Genomic DNA, 18,817 nt, shown 5'->3' with positions numbered 1-18,817 from the left:
TGTAAGGCTGTTTGCCAGGACAGAGCAGGTAGCCTGCTATGTGAACTCTTGAGAAGGATGTGCAGCCAGTCCTCACATGCCCACCTTGAGGCTGACATCCAGGCAGCCCCTTGGTATGATCCAGACCCCATGCAGGCTGCTCTTCCCCTGAAATACTGGATGACCCTGCTGGCACTTTTCCTTATCCAAGGAATAGTCCCCGTAGTTCCTATGGGCTTCCTACATTGCTCTGCAGAACCAACTCCAACTAACCCTTAAGGCAGAACATTTCTTCGTGTTAAAAAATGACGGACACTGCCTCTGTCCATTGTATGTATAACACAGGTAACAAAAATATACAAAGTTTATAGTTCTGAATAAATTGCAGGGTTTTAGATATTTTTGCTGAGTCATAGTGGGATAATTACCCGTCTGTGAACAGAACTGCTGCAGCCATGAATGATAAGTATCTTGTCTGTGGGACTCTGTAACCTGTGAACTGTGATTTTCATCAGAAACGGGAGTTCATGTGCCTGTGCCAGACAGCAAATATCTATATTTCTCTTTTTCACAAATTTGACAGAGTGGTTGGGAGGTTACATTAGTTGAATGGCAAGTCTGATGCTGTCAGTGCTGCCTGAACTTCACAAGTTAAAGCTTATAGTTGTGACATTCATTCATGCATAATTTAAGGTATAATCTCTATCACTAAATTTGACTCTTCCACGGGGTTACCAGGAAACAAGGCCTCATTTTTACACACTTCCTTTTCATTACTGTTGGGTTTGGTTTTTTTTTTAGTTTCACATTTAATGGTCGTCTGTTTGACACATTCTCTTTTCTTCCTAGTTTCAGGAAGGCAACTTCAGCCGGAAGACTCCCACGTCACTGCTTGACTTGTCTGTTACCACGTGTCTTGAACATCCTGTGTTCATAGTAATAATACAGTGCAGGTTTTGTATTAATAGAAGTACACCTAAATAATTTTCACTTGTCTCAGAGCATCTGCTATCTCCTCCTACATTCTTCCTTAAATCTTAACACAGGGTCTCTCAGAGAAAATCCTGCTTCACAGTTAAACGAGCTCATTGAATTGGTACTTTTTAATGCATATATTTTTATGTGTCTTTTTTTTTCTGCAAATGGAAAATGCGTTTCACTAGTTGGAAGTGTTTTATGTTGGAAGAATAACTAAATAGATGCAGTAAAATCTGTTAATTTTCTGTGTTAAGTTTTTGTTCGCTGTCTTTTTCTTTGCCCTCAGGTGATGGCTTGCTTACCTTGCAGCCAATTACAGCTGGGCAGCACTTGCAACAGAGATTTGTAATTTTAGAATAAACTCTTTGGTGACAGATGGCCCCATAATTTTTTTGTAAGGACTGCTGAAGTCCTTTAGTATCTAATTTAAGTAAAATCTGTGAGCTGACAGCAGACTTATGTTATATTGCCAACTCTGGGCATTAAAAAATAACAAGATTTAAAATATAATGAACTTTCAAATTTGCCCGATGATTTTTCAATCCAAGGCTCTGAGTGGTCTAATTTTCAAATATTTCCCTGTAAGAATGAAAGTTAAGAACCTGCCTTCCTTCCAAATTAACTCTAATGTAATCCTGGAGATTTTAAAACTGGGGTTTCACAGAAGGTGTCATCAGTTGTGAATTTCATGTTAAAAAAACCCCCTGAGACTTGCGACTGTGCAGCTGGCAGGGCACAACAGGACAGTTCTGCACCCTCCTGGAGTGCACCTACTGCGTGTGCCCATGGGTATTGGTTAGTGTCTGTACACACAGACATGTGGTGTTAAATTCAGAAAGTCCTCTTTTCCAAAAAGGGATCTCCTTTTCCAGGAGTGTATGGAGTCTGTTTCCATTATCTCTGCACTGAGCTGTGGAAAGTACCTGTAGGCAGGGAGAGCCTAATGGGGCTGCGGTACATCTTCTAATGGACCTGCCTGGTGCAGTTGGGAAAGGCAGAAGAGCTCAGTACTCACAGTCATCCACCAGCTGGGTGGTTGTTACCTCCTGCACCTGCTTCAGATGGAGGTGATCCTGTGGAAACTCCACTGCCAGTTATTTCCACCACACAGTCAGACGCGAGCTCAAATCACAGATGTTCACTGATAGTGCCAAGATCAAAGGAGCAGCACGTCCACAGTGTTACTCTGCTGCAGGGACCAAGCAGTGACCTCCTGCACAAGCACTATAGTCATTCCAGGTGCCTGCAGAGCAGGTGTAAATTTACTGCTTGATTTCAAGCAGGTCTGCTTAAAAAAAGTGCCAGTTGCCATTCAGCCATTTCTCACATCGGTTCTAAATACAGCTGCCAGTCCTCAGTCTCTTGCTTGCACCTGATCAATTGAGAGCAGCCCAACTTTGTGTAGGATCAGGTCACACTGATGTCACACCACATTGAGATGGGACACATATAGAAGCACAGATCTGCCCCAGCAGCCTTCCTCTTCTGGTTGTGTGAGTGGAAGAATGTGGTTAATGCCTAATTTTTGTGGTGTTGGTGCACTGTAATAATGCAGCATCAGGATGCTGAACCAGTTTCTTTTTGGGCCACCAGTGCATTTTTCTCCTCTTTGAGGATTTTATGGCAATGGCCAATGCTATTGTCAGAAAAAACAACTCCCTTCCAAGCATTTTGCCATATAAAGAAGTGGTGAGACAAAAAGATAAAAAAGGGAGAATAGAATAGACCCAAAACAATAAGTGGAGAAAAAAACCCTTAGCACACACAAAATGAGATAACAAGAATAAGGGCATAGGAGAGAAAAAGAAAAGCAGTTGAAAAAAGAGAAGAGTAATTAATGGAAGCAGGAGGGAAAGGAATCTTAAGACATGATTCTGGAGGAATACCCCATCTCTCCTTAAGCTACCTCCCTGCCTTAAAAGGAGCTACAAGGCTCCAGCTTCACCTGAATCCTTTTTAAGTGGAGTGTCTTTGTCTTCCTGCCAGCCCTACTGCCTGAAATGAGGTATGTCTTTGGGACTTACTCCAGAGAATCATAAAGCTGTTTCTGAGTGAACCAAATCCATCGGTGTAATCTTTGGCCGGTTTGTTTTTAAAAGGACTGCTTCTGTTCCCTCATAGCCGAGCCAGGAGCCCTGGCAGGGAGCAGCAACACCATCCAGGATACTGCAGTAGAGGGAGCCACACCATCACCATTCCTGACTGATAATGTAAGTACAGCGTCTTTCAGTAATTTTTTTTTTTTTTTTTTTAGTGTCCAAGAGCTGGACTTCTAAAGACATTTAAGAATCAAAAAATAGAAAAAAATTCGAGGCCCTTTACACAATATTATAGGTTGTACTTTCTTATATGGCACATTGAGACTACTGGTTAGCCTAATTTCTCATTATTTCCCCTCTTACAGAGCTTTTGTTAAAAAAAAAAAAGAACTCAAACCAAACCAGTAATATTCCAGATTTTTGTAATCTCTTTTAGGAAAATTCCAAGTTTACATAGTACTGTAAAGAAGTTTGCAAAGGGGGCATCCCTGCTGTGGTGCTTTCAAATCCTGCCAGTAAGCACAGTCAGTATTGGGTTCTTCTAAGTGTTTTTCAGTTTTGCCATGCTGAAATTGTCTTTTTTCCCCTGTGTATTTTGACACCCTTAGCTTTTTGTCCCCACCTTCCCTAGTCTTATTGCTGTTGGTAAAAGGTAGGGCAGTCAATATTTGTACTGTTCAATATATCTCCAAATTGCTGTGTGTTAAACAAGTGCTCCCCTACCAACAGTAAAAATGTTTTAAAATGAATTTTTATTAAGTAAAAGCTAGATGGTTTTCATTTTGAATTGTAGTGCGAGGTAACAGGAAAAAAAATGAAGCTAAGAGAAATTCTGCCTGACTGATAAATGGTATTCCCTAGGTTTGCTAAGTAGCACATTAATGATGCATATGCATTATTAAATTCTGGAGAGTACATCACTGGCATGTAAATTTCCCTTAGGCATGTGGTTAGATCACTAAGTACCTGCATTTGTCTTCTGAAAGTGTGGTTCATACATAGTTGATCGTGATTTCATACCACACTTACTCCCTGTGCAAATCCCTCTTTCTGACTGACTTTTTGATTTGAGTATCGATGATAAGATCTTGTAACTTGGATTCCTAAGATGTTTTAAGTAAAAATTTTCAACATTTAGATGTCATATGAGGTATATTCAGAGGTGACACTGCAGGGCCTTTCAGATTGAAGGACAGGAAAAAGTTATGGCACAAAACAACTCTGCTTTTAAGAGGATTGACACCTAAAAATGAATTACTGCAAATCCATAGAATGATAGAGTGGTTGGGGTTGGAAGGGACCTTAAAGATCACCCAGTTCCAACTCCCCTTCCACAGGCAGGGACACCTTCCACTAGACCAGGTTGCTCAGAGCTCCATCCAACCTGGCCTTGAACACTTCCAGGGATGGGGCATCCACAGCTTCTCTGGGCACCCTGTGCCAGTGCCTCACCACCCTCACAGTAAAGAATTTCTCCTAATCTAATCTAAGCCTACTCTCTTTCAGTTTGAAGCCATTCCCCCTTGTCCTGTCACTCCATGCCCTTGTAAAAAGTCCCTCTCCAGCTCTCTTGTATCCCCCTTTAGGTACTGGAAGGTCTCTAAAATCTCACTGGGGCTTCTCTTCTCCGGGCTGAACAGCCCCAGCTCTCTCCATCTGTCTCCACAGGAGAGGGGCTCCAGCACTCTGAGCATCAAATCACCAACTTAGTTCAGTTTTGTAGCATGGAAACAACATGAGCAAGATGTCAGTGAGTGTGTGAGAGGAGCAGTTTGGAAGTCTGACTTGATACAGTTTGGAGAGGAAGAAGTGTGAATTACTTTCAGACTAGACTTCTCTGTGCACGAATTACAACACTGTACTTTGATATTCAGTCAGAAAACATGATAGTGCATGTAGTACACGGAATTTTGTTTGGGATCACAGGTGGGGAGATCTGTATATAAAGTTTGCTGAAATTTTTCATACAAAAAATCCATTTGCTGATAATGCACTTTTGGATGGACTGGAATTATTTGTAAATCCAGAGCAGAATTTCGCCAGTAAGCTTCAGCCAACAAATGCAGAGAACACCCTAAAATTTTAAAAAGTTTAATTTAATATAATGTATTATAACGAGGTGTTCCACTTTTTCATTTTAAAATAATGTTTAGCCTTGAAGTTAACTATATAAGATGGCATTAAAGTATATTAAAATCTAACAAAATAATAGTATTTGATTTCAAAACTATTTAGTTTGACCTAAAATCATTGTTATTTTCTCTTTCGATCAAGATGAAACCCCAGACTTTTCTTTTGAGTAGACTTTAAATAATCACCCCTTAAACCCCATGTATTAGTTCCACTTCTTTATTTAAATAAAGAATATACTTGTTTCTTTGTGTCTCATTTTAGAAAATCTCTGAGCTGCCAATATACAAATGAGGCTCTGTCACTCACCTTCTGCTTGCAGGTGCATCACATGGGAGTGATGGACTATTCCTTGCACAGTGGAAGTGAGAAATAAAAGCATACAACTTGCTTGTAATTCTGAAACCAAATGACAAATGGGCTTAGTTCTCATGTGGTAACCCTGGGTGTCGATGGCTTACAAGGGCAAGAAGGATTTTGTGAATTACAGGAAAGATTCTTCATAGACATGGTATGTCTGGGTTTTCAAAAAGCCTTTGACAAGACCCCTCATGAAAAGCTATTAAAGAAATTAGGTTTCCATAGGATTGAAAGAGAGGTACTTTTATGGTTTGAAGTCTGATTATGGGATAAGAAGCAAAAGGAAAGGCAAAACTGTGATTTTCAGGGCTGAGAAAGGTCAACAGTAGCTCTCTCAGAAACTGGATGTGAGGCAGGCTTTATTCAACACCTTCATCCTTAACCTGGGGAGGCTGGTGGAAGGAATATCCCCAAGTTTATGGGGGTTAGCAGTCAAACAAGGCATTTATGATGAAGGTCAAAAAGGTGGCAGGTGATGGTCAAAAAGGTGGCAGATATGGTTCAGTACAGACAGAAGTATATTTAGTATGTCTAAGTCATTCCCACTCAAAATTGAGCTCCAAACAGGCAGTTAGAGCCCTTGGGAAGGGGCTCTTGCAGTCACCACTGGCAGGTCCCTGAAATCCTTGGGCTCAGAGCACAGAAACAGCCATAAAAGCAACAAAACACCATCAGAAAGGGTCCTGGAAGCAGAACAGATGGCACCTTGGTGCCTTTGCAAAGGAGCAGGGCACACCCACAGCTCGTGCTCTGCCTGCTGGCAGGTCAGGTCCCAGCACCTCAACGTGGGCAGAGAGACACTGGACACACAGAAATGAGATTTTCAAAGGATGGAGCCACTGCCTTGCATGGAAAGACCTAAAAGGCTGGGGTTGTTTGGTGCAGAGAGGAGAAGGAGGTGTGGGGTGTAGCTGAAGTTTACAAAGTCACTCCTATCTGGACAGGGAACTGCTGTTCACCAAGTTGTGCAATGTGGGGGCTGAGGGACACTAATTGAAACTAGTAGGGGATGGGTTTAAAAGAGATGAAAGATGTACTGCTTTTCATGGCAAGGTCTGAGCTTGAATGTAAAACTTGTAGCCTGAGATAAGAATAGTTTAATAATTGAAAACAAAGTAAAATATAATAAAAATAGTAAATAATGGTGAAAAAAAAGGGAAGAAAAAAGTAACAAACAAGTGATGAACAATACAATTGCTCACCACCCACTGACTGATGCCAGATCCCATTCCTGGTCTCAGATTGTCCCCTCTTCTGGGTAACTCCTCCAGTTTATACACTCAGCATGATGTATCGTGGTGTGGAATATCCCTTTGGCCCATCTGGGTCACTTGTCCAGGCTATGCTCCCTCACAGGTTTTTTTCTTTTCCATACCTCCTCCCTGGCAGAGAATGGAAAAAAACAAGTCCTTTACTTAGGATAAACATGACTTAGCAAAACCCAAAACATCAGTGTGTTAGCATCATTGTTCTCCTTCTGAATCCAAAACACAGCCCTGTACCAGTCACTGAGAAGAAGTTAACTCTATCGTGACTGAAACCAGGACTACCCCCAATCCAACAGCTGTGAATACTGAGGGAATGTGCTGCAGAAAGTGCCCAGGCTCAGGTACTTTCCTCTCAGGGTCTCTCCTATTGCCACTGCTGGAGACACAGCATTTGGTCTGGATGATGCCAGCAGTTGGACCCAGCCAGGACGTTCTTTGATCCTTCTATGCCACATTTTCAGCAAAGTCTGGGCTGGCCAATCCCTGCAGTACTAAAAGTAGCTCAGTAGAGCTGTCACCCCAGTGACAACCTCAGTACCAGACAAAGGGGTTTTAAAAGTGGGGAGAATAGTGGTTGCTCATCTTCACAGGTTCCCTGGGCACAGTCTAAAGTTTTCTCATGTTACCTTTATTTTATAGAGGTGAGAACACGCTTTTTACTCGTGTGTGAAAGTCATGAAATGACAGTGAATAGTCACTTCTCAGACGTCTCTTCTCAGAGACAGTGACAGCCCCTTCTGTGGAGCTTTTTAAAATACAGAATAAACTGTGAATTAGCAAAGACACACTCCTGTCTGAGTCACCAGCCCAGTCCAAATGACGTCTCAAAGCTGTGCTGTGCTGGAAACAGTTCCATAACTGTGGAAGCCAATTTGAAAAGTACTGATTCTTAATAAATAATATGGAGTAACTCCAGTGGAAAGGAATTGGGCTGGCACAAGACCCCTTCCCTCTTGGTGTAAAAGCCAACCCACAATGTCAAATGCTTTGACTGCCTATGGGGTGCCAACACTGCCCCTAGGAGATAAAAGCAAGTATGAATTGAAGGCACAATAATATGGAGGACTAAGCTACAGTCTTTATGTAAGACATTCAAAACTAATCCACAAGCCTGCAAAAAAGGACAAAACCCCCTAGGGTTTTATGATGAGAAATACGTGTTAAAGGCTTAGGGATCCAATGTGCCTCACTTTTCCACCATAAAGATTTTCTGTGGGATTTCTGGAACATGAAGTCAGATGCTGCTGCCAAATCTGCAGCCACAGGGGGCTCTCAAGTAATGAAAAAAAGCTGTTTATTCCCTTAACTTATTTGGATTTATAGGATTACAGTGCTAAGGACTAGCTCGAGGCTAAGCACCCTCCCACATTTCAACTGGGTCTTGAGAGAACACTCAGCAGTTGTTTTTCCCACTAAAACAGGTATCTCTGAGAGCATCACAACTGGAAGAGTTTGTGCTCAAGTGATCCCTCAGTGTCTCACCCCAGCACCTCCATTCACACTCCTCTGTGCGGGGTGAACTGAGGGATTTCATGGTGTATTGACAAAATTGTGAGATCCTTACTCAGGCAGAAAAAAGCCAGGATTGCTTTGCAGAATCGCGCTGCATCTTCGAGTAGAAATATTGATCTGGCAAAAGGAGTGTATCTTACATCTTTAAAGGTCAAAAAAGCCTCTCTAAACCTGAGTTGCACGTTGAGGCTCACTAGCAATCTGTGCAGCACAGGCCACTGCCAGAGACTCCTCTGGAAGTCTGGAACCTTTTGAACGCCTGGAACAGGTCTTGGTTATAACCAAACCACTGCATCTTGTAGTCTCTTCATCTTCCACGTGGCCTTGAAGCTTGTACTGCTGTAGAACTCACCTCTGTGGTGACCAGTGACAGAACACGAGGCCTGAAGTTGTGTCAGAGGAGGTTTAGGTTGGATATTGGGAAAAGGTTCTTCATCCAGAGGGTGGTTGGGCACTGGACAGCCTGACAGAGCTCAAGAAGCATTTGGACAAAGCTGTACAGGGCCAGGAGTTGGACTCAAGGATCCTGATGGGTCCCTTCCAACTCAGCATATTCTGTGATTCTGTGCTTCTGTGATCTTTGTTGCTACACTGATACACACTACAGATGGTTTATACATCTGAGCCAGATTCTGTCTCATTTCATTTTTTTTTCTCTTAACTTTTTCTCCTTCATTTCCTATTCCTCCAAACTGATGCACTTTCGCTCCCGTTCTGTTTGCAGCTTTTATGCGTCACATTCTGCTCTTATTACAGTAGTAAAAATCTGGTGGGTTTGGAGTGACACCGTGGAGCTGGTCAGAAGTGCTGTCCTGGCAGCTGAGCTGGGTTATCGGGGTTACTGCCATCCCAAGGGTAGATCCTTGGGTGGGTGCTCCTGCCCCTGCAGCAGCGCTGCCTTTGGAGCTGCTGGCAGGGTTACACGTTCAGTGACTCCCTAAAGTCAGAGAACACAACTCAAATCTGCATGTTCAGCACCGCCTGCAGATCTTGCAGAGGCAGTAACACTGAGGGGGAGGTGGTGAGCAGAGTTCCAACAGTAACCTCTTACCTAACCGAAGTCACAGCAGCAAATCTGGCTGTAGCCTACGCTGCTCTCTCCATTCTTTCTGCTTCTATTGTTTGTCAATTTATTACTCAAAAAAAAAAAAGTCTGAACATCTCTTTCTTTTAGCTTCTTTTCCTCAGAAATTTAGCCAGATAAATGGGGCTACTGAGAGAGAAGTAAGGACAAGCAGAAATTATAATTCACATACAGTTATATTTCTGTTTCTATTTGTTTTCCAGATGCTTTACTATGACTCCTTCCTTAAGTTCTATTTTCTTTTAACTGCCTGTTAAGGTTTTCTTTATTCTGCAAGTCAGTAGTATACCAAAGGTTATATTGAGTTCACAGTGGGATAGAGACCTCAGTCAGTTAAATGCCATGGTTTCTTCTAGTGAATCAGAAATAAGCATATTTTCAGTCCCTTGAGAATACACTGTCAGATCACAAACATTCAAACCAACTACCGTTAGCTGATTAGCAGCTGAGCAATTACAACAGCTTTGCCCAAAGAGGGAACACCCCACACAGACACACACTTAAAAACCCACTTAAAAGCCTTTTTTAATTGCAAAAATACTTAAATGATTTAACAGCTGAAAATAGTAACAAGTACCAAAAGACCAGATGATGCTTTTGGTTATATCACATAATTGAGTTTAAAAAATGGAGAGGAGCCAATTCTATGAAGTAGGAGTAAGGCAGGCTGATAATGTTAAGGCTCAAAGGGAAGAATGGCTTTCATTAATTCTACTTTTCTGCCGAGTCCTGGCTTTTTTTCTGCTGCTAGCCTTAAGTGCCTAATTGTTCAACATGGTTTCCTGACAGATTCATCTTTCCCTTACCCCCATGTGTACTTCCAGGGCTCTTTACACAGAAAAATAACAGTTTACCAAGCTATGCAACATTCATGAACTTTCAACGTTACTTTTCATTACATCCTTTTATTAAATGACATTCCCAATATGTGGTGGCTAGAATAAAATAATTCAGAGCCCATAAGTATTACCAATGAGCCCTTCATGACTCTTCGCTCAGGAGCCTTCTGCTCCTGGTTGTACTTAACCAGTGGAAGTAGCAGTGGAAAATAAAAGACTCCTTTTTTGGTAAGAGAAGAAGGAAGAGAAGCAGGATAACCTGTAATGCCTACATTAATTTGCAGGGCACGATGATTTAGTGAGTAGGCAGGGCTTGCCACAATTATCTATTCCTACCTTTTCACTGCTCTTTGAAGGGATGGATGTAGCTAGCTTTGCTGGGACCATGGGTTCAGGAATAAATATGAAATGAAGTCGCATACAGGAGTTCACACTCCTTGAAGCACATTTCAGGCTCTCAAGCATATCACATTGCATCAGTCTCCTTAGAGCTCTTATTTCAGGCCCTCAGGCAGATGACATTGCATCAATTTCATCTTTTTAAGTTTAAAGCCTTCTGTAAGGGCAAGAAACTTGCCATTTCTTTTTCATGAAAATGCAGAATCTGATGTAATCATATGGCACTGTGAGCTGGAGCCCAAAATAACTGCATTATACTGCCTTGACCATAAAATTACTGAAGGATTTATGATATTCCCTAAAAGTTCCTACAGAGAAACAGCTCTGATAGCACAAGAGCTAACAGGACTGTAAGTCATTTAAACAGTGCAGGGACTGCAAAAAACTGGGGAGCGTCTCCTGTGTGCATCCCACAGTGTCACCTCAGAGGCTCCTGAAGTATTTCAAGGAACCCTAGACTGGCAGCCATGGGATGGTCCCATCTTCACAGGGGTCGTTTCTTAGGGATCCTGGAATGCCTTTATCCTTTCACACTTTGCAACAACACTGAGAATGAAAGAAGAGTCACGCCACTCTAGAGAGCCCAAGCCTTCCTTTGCAGTATACCTATGGAAACTTGGAATGCCTGGATGGTATTCTGGGCACACCCACCAATGTGGAGAGTTCAAGCTGTCTGGCATGTTCAGTGAAGCAAGAGATGAAAGGTTTCCAGGAACACAATATTTACTCTCCTGTGTCTTTATGTGATGCTGACAAAGTCCCCCATCAAGGAAGCACCCGTTCTTGGTTTGAAAGACAGGCGTCTGCTAAGGAAGGCAGAAATCTCCCTTGGAATGGCAGATGCAACCCCCTTCCCTCCGAGTTATTATAATTTTGAAATCAAGGGGGCTTTTAGGCAAAGATGTGGGAAATAGGAATAACAGTTCTTTACTGTTATATATCTATATGTGTATAACCAGTCAAACAAACACCAATAACTCTGGCAGTAACAGCAAACAATCCCAAACCCAGTCCCGGCCTTCTCGGCTGTCAGACCCTTTCCCCTCGGGTGCAGTTCCGCTCGCAGCCGGCAGGGGCGCTGGCGGCTCCCGGTGAGCAGGGCAGGTGCGATGGTTCCCCCGCGGCTGCAGGGGGCGCTCCGGAGCGAGCTCGGGGAGCACGCGGCACCGGTGCCCTGGGATCCCGGGGAGGGATGGGACAAAGGCTTCACAAACCGCTGGGCAGCCGATCCCGGTGTCCGGCCGGACCCTCGGGAACAGCAGGCTGGAGCGGCAGGGACGAGCACAAATCCCGGGTGGCAGATGAGATGTATCCGAACGGAGAACCCCCCAGAGGTCTGGGCAGGCAGGGCGAGCACGGCTACAACGTGGCGAAGGCTCGAAGCAGCAGCGGGGCAGGGCGGTCACAGCCTGACTCGGAGCGGGGCAGGGAAGGCGGGCTTGGGATCCCAGGGCTTCTCCAGTAGAGAGGAAAAGCAGCCGAAAGCAGACTCCCTCTCTCCCGCTGAGACCGACTGGTCACACATCCAGGTGAAACAAAAAGAGTAGCCAGCTCTTTTGTTTTTCTTAAGTACCCAGTCATTTGCTCCCCTAACAACATGTATGGGGGAAACTTCCTTTAACAAAAAAAAACCCAGGAGAGCTCCTAAAACCCCAACAACCAGCCAAAGTGTAGTTTTGAATTTTTTTAATTTAGAAAGACTCTAGTTCTTTCCGATTCCAACCTGCTGTTAGTGAGTGCCAACAGCTTGACTTCACCCAAACTGACGTTCAGATTCTTAAACCATTATCTTTATTTCACTCTGCATTGCACAGAGTAATTTCACTTAAATTATTTCTGGGATGTGGGTTAAAGAAATTGTAAGGGGTAATATGTCAAACACAAGGTAGATTCTTCAACACCTAAAAAAAGAAATAAATTTTATGGGTGGGAAAAGTAATTTGATTTAGTATTTTGCCAAAAAGGTCTAATTCTCTTAATACTTCTACAGAAAAAGCTTTGAAATAATAATTTTCCTCTATGATAAGTATCTGATACATGTTTCTATTCTGTTATTTGCTAAGAAGGAATTACTTGTTAGGTCTTCTAACATTTTAGTTCGTAATATGGTTCAAACTATGTTTTCTGTAAGGGTGCTGCACTACTTTTGCCAAAATAATTTGGAGATAGAGCTGGTAACCAATCTATGTGCCAGACAAAGCAAATAAATGTAGTTAACACATGAAAATTATTTACACTATGAGTCCAAACATGGTTTTTAAGGGTTGCATTTTATACTCACAGGAAATTTTTGGAGCAAATATTTTTAGTTTTCAGGTAGCTTCCACTGGACAGAGAGGATCCCTTGCTCTTTGGATTTGCTAGGTCTGGGCTGTGTTCCCCAAAGAGAATTTTAATAAATAACAACACAATAAAGAAGAATTTGCTGGTTGGATACAATGAGGTGTATCCTGGGAATAAACCTCACACACACAAAAAAACTGAGCACCAGCAAATAGCAGATTTGAAAATGCTCTCTGAGAGTTAATATGAATTTCTAGATCAAGAGAAAATGATTGCATGCATCTGATACCTCTTAGTCCTTAATTGCATTCAGTTAAATCAGTTGTTCAGGAGCTTGCTATCCCTTCTCAGATTCTCAGACAGGTGCTGCTTAAGTTCTGATAGGTCTGAGTTTGTAACTAATTTGTTAGGGTTAGTTTCACGCTTGTCAAAAGCATCAAAACTTATAAAAATATTCTGGTAGGTAACTTCTAGCAGTGGGAAGCCTTTCCCTTTCTGAAACCTGTGCAATGGTCATGAATATCTGCTGTGATTTTGTGACTCTTGGTGCTACATTTGCTTGTCTTGCCCAGCTGGATCTTTTTCCAGTCTGTAAGTAGACTGAGATTCAGGAGAAAAAAAATTTCGAGAGGCACTGGGAAAAAAGCTCAAGTAGCAAGGTCTATGTTATGAAAACTGAGCAGGGAGCTAGAGCCACGAGTCTCCTCCCTCATCCTGGGTTTATAACATTTCCAGTGTTAAAGCTGCTACTTCTGCAAGCAGAGCAGGAGAAAATCGATTTTGAAATACAGTATGAGATGGTGCAAAGCCCTGTGGACACAGCACGTAAAATTAAAGGATTTTATTCTTTCAGGAGACAGCAAAACTACTTAGATCTGCAAATCCTGCACATTCACCCAGCTTTCTGCTCTTGGTGGGATGGTGGATACCCATGTTGTGCCCTAGGGTGGAGGTGGGACATGGCTGGACCAAAGAGCTCTGCATCTCTTTGGGACCTCACAGTCAGACTGTGCACTGGTTACCATTCTTCTGAACAGTTTCTGTCTTCCTGCAATAAATCTGTGATTTTCAGGGAAATCTGGTTTAACTTTACCTAAAGAATTTGTTTTCCCATAAACTGTCACAGAGTTAGGCTACAATTTCCCCTCCCCTGATTTTCAATGTTCTTGTATTTTTCACTCTGATTATTGGTGGTTTTTTCATCACCAAGTGTCTTAAAGCATCAGTAATAGTACTGTTGGTCTAAGAGAAGCACTGAGGGTGATAAGGAGAAAAAATAGGTTTTATCAGGTAGACATGGAAAAATAGGTCATCTTTCAGCCAATTAAAAACTGGCCAAGTGTTGTAACAAAATAGTACTTTACATTTCCTTTGAGAACATCGGTTGACTTCAAACCAGTTGTGGGTTTGGTCACTCATGAATTTGAACAGCATAAAGAGGCTTTGAGCCATCCTACACAGTAACCCCTGACATCCCAAAGGTTCATTTTCCAATGCATGATGATAGTTATCCTTTTTCTCCTCTATGTTCACTCATGCTATTATCTGGCATCCTTTCACCATGATTCTATCCTCTTTGCTAGATTTTCTTCCTCCTACAGACTAAAAATAAGCTCAGTCCCTATATATGGTTTGCTTTTGCTTCTTAACCTGGTAAAAGTATATTTAATGTCTGCAATAAATTATTTTTTACAAGATATTAATTTAGCTTTACATTTTCAAAATCCTGTTCATAAATGTGCTTGTTTTGCTGCTTCATCTCTCTTGCCTTTATTCTTTCCTCAGCTCTGAGGTCAGTGTGTCTCCTTGGAATGCCTTGATCTCTCTGCCCAACACATAATGCACCACTGCAATTCAGCAGCTCCAAACCTTTACATTTAGACATCATGAACACTCAGAGATACAGAATGGCTTTCAGCAAGAAATATACCACCAGAAACTGAAGATTTTTGTCTACAAAAGAGATGCAACACCAATTTAAATGTCTCATGTGCTCTTGTATCCATTGTGCTTCAGCCCTGACCTTACAGGCTGGAGTTTGCAGCTAATGGACCTCATGATAGCTTTTGATTTTCCCAGGGTGTCTGGAGGTGGCTATCTCATGGCCCATGCCAGGAAACATCAATCTCTCAACCTTTACAAGGCCTAATGGCTCACAGACACCCAGCTTCCAGCTATAGGAATATGATATTTTAAGCTGCTGCCTGTCTTGTCCTTTCAGATTCGTACCCCGATCAGGTGAATGTCTGTCCAATTAACCCACGAAACACAGAGGATGAAAAATGATTATTTTTGGTTCTGCTTCTTTTGCAGAATCAGGTCCGTTTGTCTTATGCTTGCAGGCTCTGGACAGTTTAATGAAGTGTTGACATATACTAATGACAGGCAGGGAACTGCAGCACTTCTGTTTGCAGGGTTACTGTCTCCTCATTTCAGACTGGGGACATCAGCATCCCGTAGCAAGGACTTGAAACTACCACAGGCAAAATATAGGACATTTTGAAGCAGACTCTGAAGAGTTTTTGAACACTGGGAATAATGGAATTAATATACCACTGGGATTTTACACATTTTTACCATGTGAAGCTGACAACCCGTGATGAAAAGCAGGAAGGAGTATATGGGACAGGAGATGTCTACAGTACCTTACAGAAGAGATAAAAAACATCATTTGAAGTCCTGAGGTCTTCTCATCAGATTCCAGTATTCCAGCCAGTTTGCCGAGTTTTTACATCTGTGGTGTCACAACAACTACAGTGAAAACATTTTATAAAATATGAGGCATACTGAGAAAAAAAATAGCTGAATGGGCTAAATTATGTTGCTTCTCCAGATGCCATTCACCAATCCCAACCTTGTATAAACTTCTTGACACACAAAGGCACAGATTGGTTTTGAATCAATGCCAGAAAATCTAGACTTTAACCAGTCATAAATTTTTTGACCAAGAATTGGTCAAATACAGGAACTTGTTTATCAGATGCAATTTAATGTAACAATTTCAATTTGCTACAGTTTGCTCCTAAATTTTGCTGAAGTGAAACATCACCTCCCAGGAATTATTTGGACACGTGAAGCATATAATGTTATGAATCAGAAGTTAGTAGGGAATCTCTTCTACTAACCTTTTAAGAAGCTCTCCAAGGAGATTTTCTCTGCACAGAACAGCCCATAGGAAGCAGCTTGCTTTTAGCAGAACTGTGCTCTGCCAGCAAAGTGTTGTGCTGCAATCGCAGCTCTTGGATTAAGCAAGAGGACAGATTTAAAGCTCTGAGTCGCATGAAGAGGACTACATCCCTGCACATTTTTTTCTGGCCACTTGTACTTTTTGTGAGGAGTACAAACTACATAGCCTTACCCCAAAAGATTGTGTGGGACTCATTCAGGATTGCCAGGTACTTTGCTGTTTTTCATAAACTGAAGAATGTTTTTAACTCCAACAGAGACCATGATCAGCAGTCACTTGTGGACACTCACACTCTTACAGAAACACTGCTTTACTTTGCAAGGCAGGAGACAGCACGTGCTTTCCTCCCATTCTGCTGCCAGAAGCAGTTTTTCCTTACCTTCCCACTCTGGTTACCAGACCAAGGCAAAGAACTTAAAATAACCAGGAGAAATAAGATACTACTAAGCTGGGTTTGTTCTACCAGGCCTGCCCCCTGAAGAGTTAGAAGTCAGCTAGTTAGACACTGCAAGAGATGATTTAGAAAGGAGGAAAAGTTCTTCCTGAAGCATTATCAGGATGGAGTGATTCATCTTCCCCAAACATGTATAGGAGCTCTGCCCTCACAGAAGCATCCAGGATGCAAAAATCTGACAAGAAGGTGTGATGATTTATTAAAGGTCTTTGCAAGGAGTCCTGCTCTGTCTCACTGACACTCTCCATTTGCCACTGGACGGTATTCCCTAGAAGGGAATGTCGAAAGGAGGTCAAGTGTTTTACCACGCTGCGTGGGTGACACACATTAGGCAGTAAGAGGCAGGATACAAAGACTTAGAGCAGCAGAAGCCTTGCAAGAGTTGTGCACTTTTCCTCTTCTAGGAGACAATATCACTCCTGACAGTAAATAAAAATCACCTCCCCCTCATCTCCTCCTCCATATCTGCTCTCCTACCCTGAGTTCTCTTCCTTTCTGGCTTTCCTATTGACGATGATTTTTTTACACTTTCCTCATAAGACCCAAAGACTGACCTGCTTCAGTGCCTTCAAAATGAAACTGAAGGCTGTGATGACTAAATTACATCTTTTAGGAAGTTTGGAGAAATAATTTTGACAGTTAAAATGCAATTGCAGCTTATTACTTAATTACCTGATACCTTCCCCACACTACTTGACCAGGATATAGCTGACAGGTGAGATACAGTAGGACCATAGAATTGTGTAGATTGGGAAAGACCTGTAAGATCATCAAGTCCAACATTAACTGAGCAGTGCCAAGCCCATCACTAAATCATATCCTAACTGCCACACAGACTTCTTTCAACACTTCCAGGGATGGTGACTCAACCACTTCCCTGCATATTCTGTTCCAATACTTCACAACCTTTTTGGTGAATAAATCTGTCCCAATAGCCAATCTAAACTTTCCCTAGCACAGCTTGAGGCTGTTTCCTCTCCTCCTGTGACTTGTTACTTGAAAGTAGAGAACACCCACCTGGCTACACCCTCCTTTCAGGCAGTTGTAGAGAGTGACAAGGTCACCCTGAGCCTCTTTTTCTCCAGGCTAAACAATCCCAGCTCCCTCAGCTGCTCCTCATCAGTCTTGTGCTCCAGACCCTTCCCCAGCTCCACTGCCCTTCTCTGGACATGCTCCAGCACCTCAGTGTCTTTCTTGTAGTGAGAGGCCCAGAACTGGACACAGCATTTGAGCTGTGGCTTCACTGATACAGATTTACTTCTTGGTCCCACTGAGGATGGTGTCAGGGCATGCCTGCTGTGGGGCCTCCTGCTGCTTCAAGGGTATGTGGCCAAAAAGGGCTGAGTGAAGCAGGTTTCTGCCTTGCTGCTCTCCTGCCAACTGCCAAGTGTATTTTTAGCAATATGTTTCCCTGAGCCTGCCAACTTCATTCTTCCTGAGATCCTAATAAGTGCTGGCTACTGCTCTGGGGCCATGGCTTGTGCTTTCAGGCTGATTCTGCTTGTCTGCTGGAGCCTGACTACAGGGAAATGCATCCCGCTGCCTCAATGGCAGATTGACAGTTTTTCAAGCACTTCTTGAACCTCATCCAGACAGAGCTCACCAGTGGGACAACTTAGACTGCTTCTGCCAGCAACGAGAATCCAATGTGTTTCTTGCACCCTGGCCCAGATTTCTCCTGGGCGTTCATCTCCTGTGCAGTGAAGTCCTACCTCTTTCCCCAGGGCAGAGCAAGAAAGATATGCACCTTGCACCCATGTGAGGGGTATCAAGGGACTGCAAGAATGCCAGAACTTCTGTAATTCCTGCTGCCACCGCTGACATGCAGCAGGCTGAGCAGGCAGGAATGGCATTGGAAAGGTAGGAAGGCTGCCTCTTTGAAAAGGTACGAAGGAAACAGTAGAAAAGACTGAGGGGAGGAAGATAAGAAAGCAAGAGATGTGGAAGTGCCTCATCTTCTTCCCCACACTCTGACCTGCTGGAAGTTATGGGATCAGAAACCATCAGGGGAACAACAGAGTTTGTTCATTACTATTTTTGTTCTGCTAGGCTTTCAGTGCATTTGTGCTGCTGCAGCAAAGGTGACTTGAAGAAAAAACCACTGAATCCTCTCTAATAACCTGTGATCTTTATATTTGTGGCTCGTGTTTTCCTTGTCAAAATTCCCATAGCTTTAGTGCTACGACACTGGCTCTTGGCCTGGGTACAGATATGTGTTAACTACATTTTCTGTAACATCCATCATGCATTGCTGCCAGCTCTGTTGTTTTTGCCTGCAGTACAGATGTTCCCTGAGAGCTTATCA

At 42.7% G+C, this 18,817-nt stretch overlaps 2 long non-coding RNA genes across 3 annotated transcripts; one reads left to right on the top strand and one right to left on the bottom strand.

Moving 5' to 3' along the window:
• Positions 1-2,780: 2,780 nt before the first annotated feature.
• On the top strand, positions 2,781-5,164 carry LOC138107161 (uncharacterized). 2 transcript variants are annotated; one of them, XR_011149264.1, is made up of 3 exons: positions 2,781-2,962; positions 3,079-3,167; positions 4,583-5,164. It is a non-coding gene; the product is annotated as an uncharacterized lncRNA (long non-coding RNA). The 2 variants fall into 2 exon arrangements; XR_011149265.1 differs by having other exon boundaries at positions 3,057-3,167.
• Positions 5,165-12,362: 7,198 nt separating this feature from the next.
• On the bottom strand, positions 12,363-15,616 carry LOC138107162 (uncharacterized). The gene is made up of 2 exons (XR_011149266.1): positions 15,517-15,616; positions 12,363-12,489 (listed from the first exon to the last, which is right to left on the bottom strand). It is a non-coding gene; the product is annotated as an uncharacterized lncRNA (long non-coding RNA).
• Positions 15,617-18,817: the final 3,201 nt, after the last annotated feature.

This window comes from Aphelocoma coerulescens, chromosome 3, assembly GCF_041296385.1.
Source record: "Aphelocoma coerulescens isolate FSJ_1873_10779 chromosome 3, UR_Acoe_1.0, whole genome shotgun sequence".
Lineage (NCBI taxonomy): Eukaryota > Metazoa > Chordata > Aves > Passeriformes > Corvidae > Aphelocoma > Aphelocoma coerulescens.
This window is presented reverse-complemented; position numbering and strand designations above follow the sequence as displayed.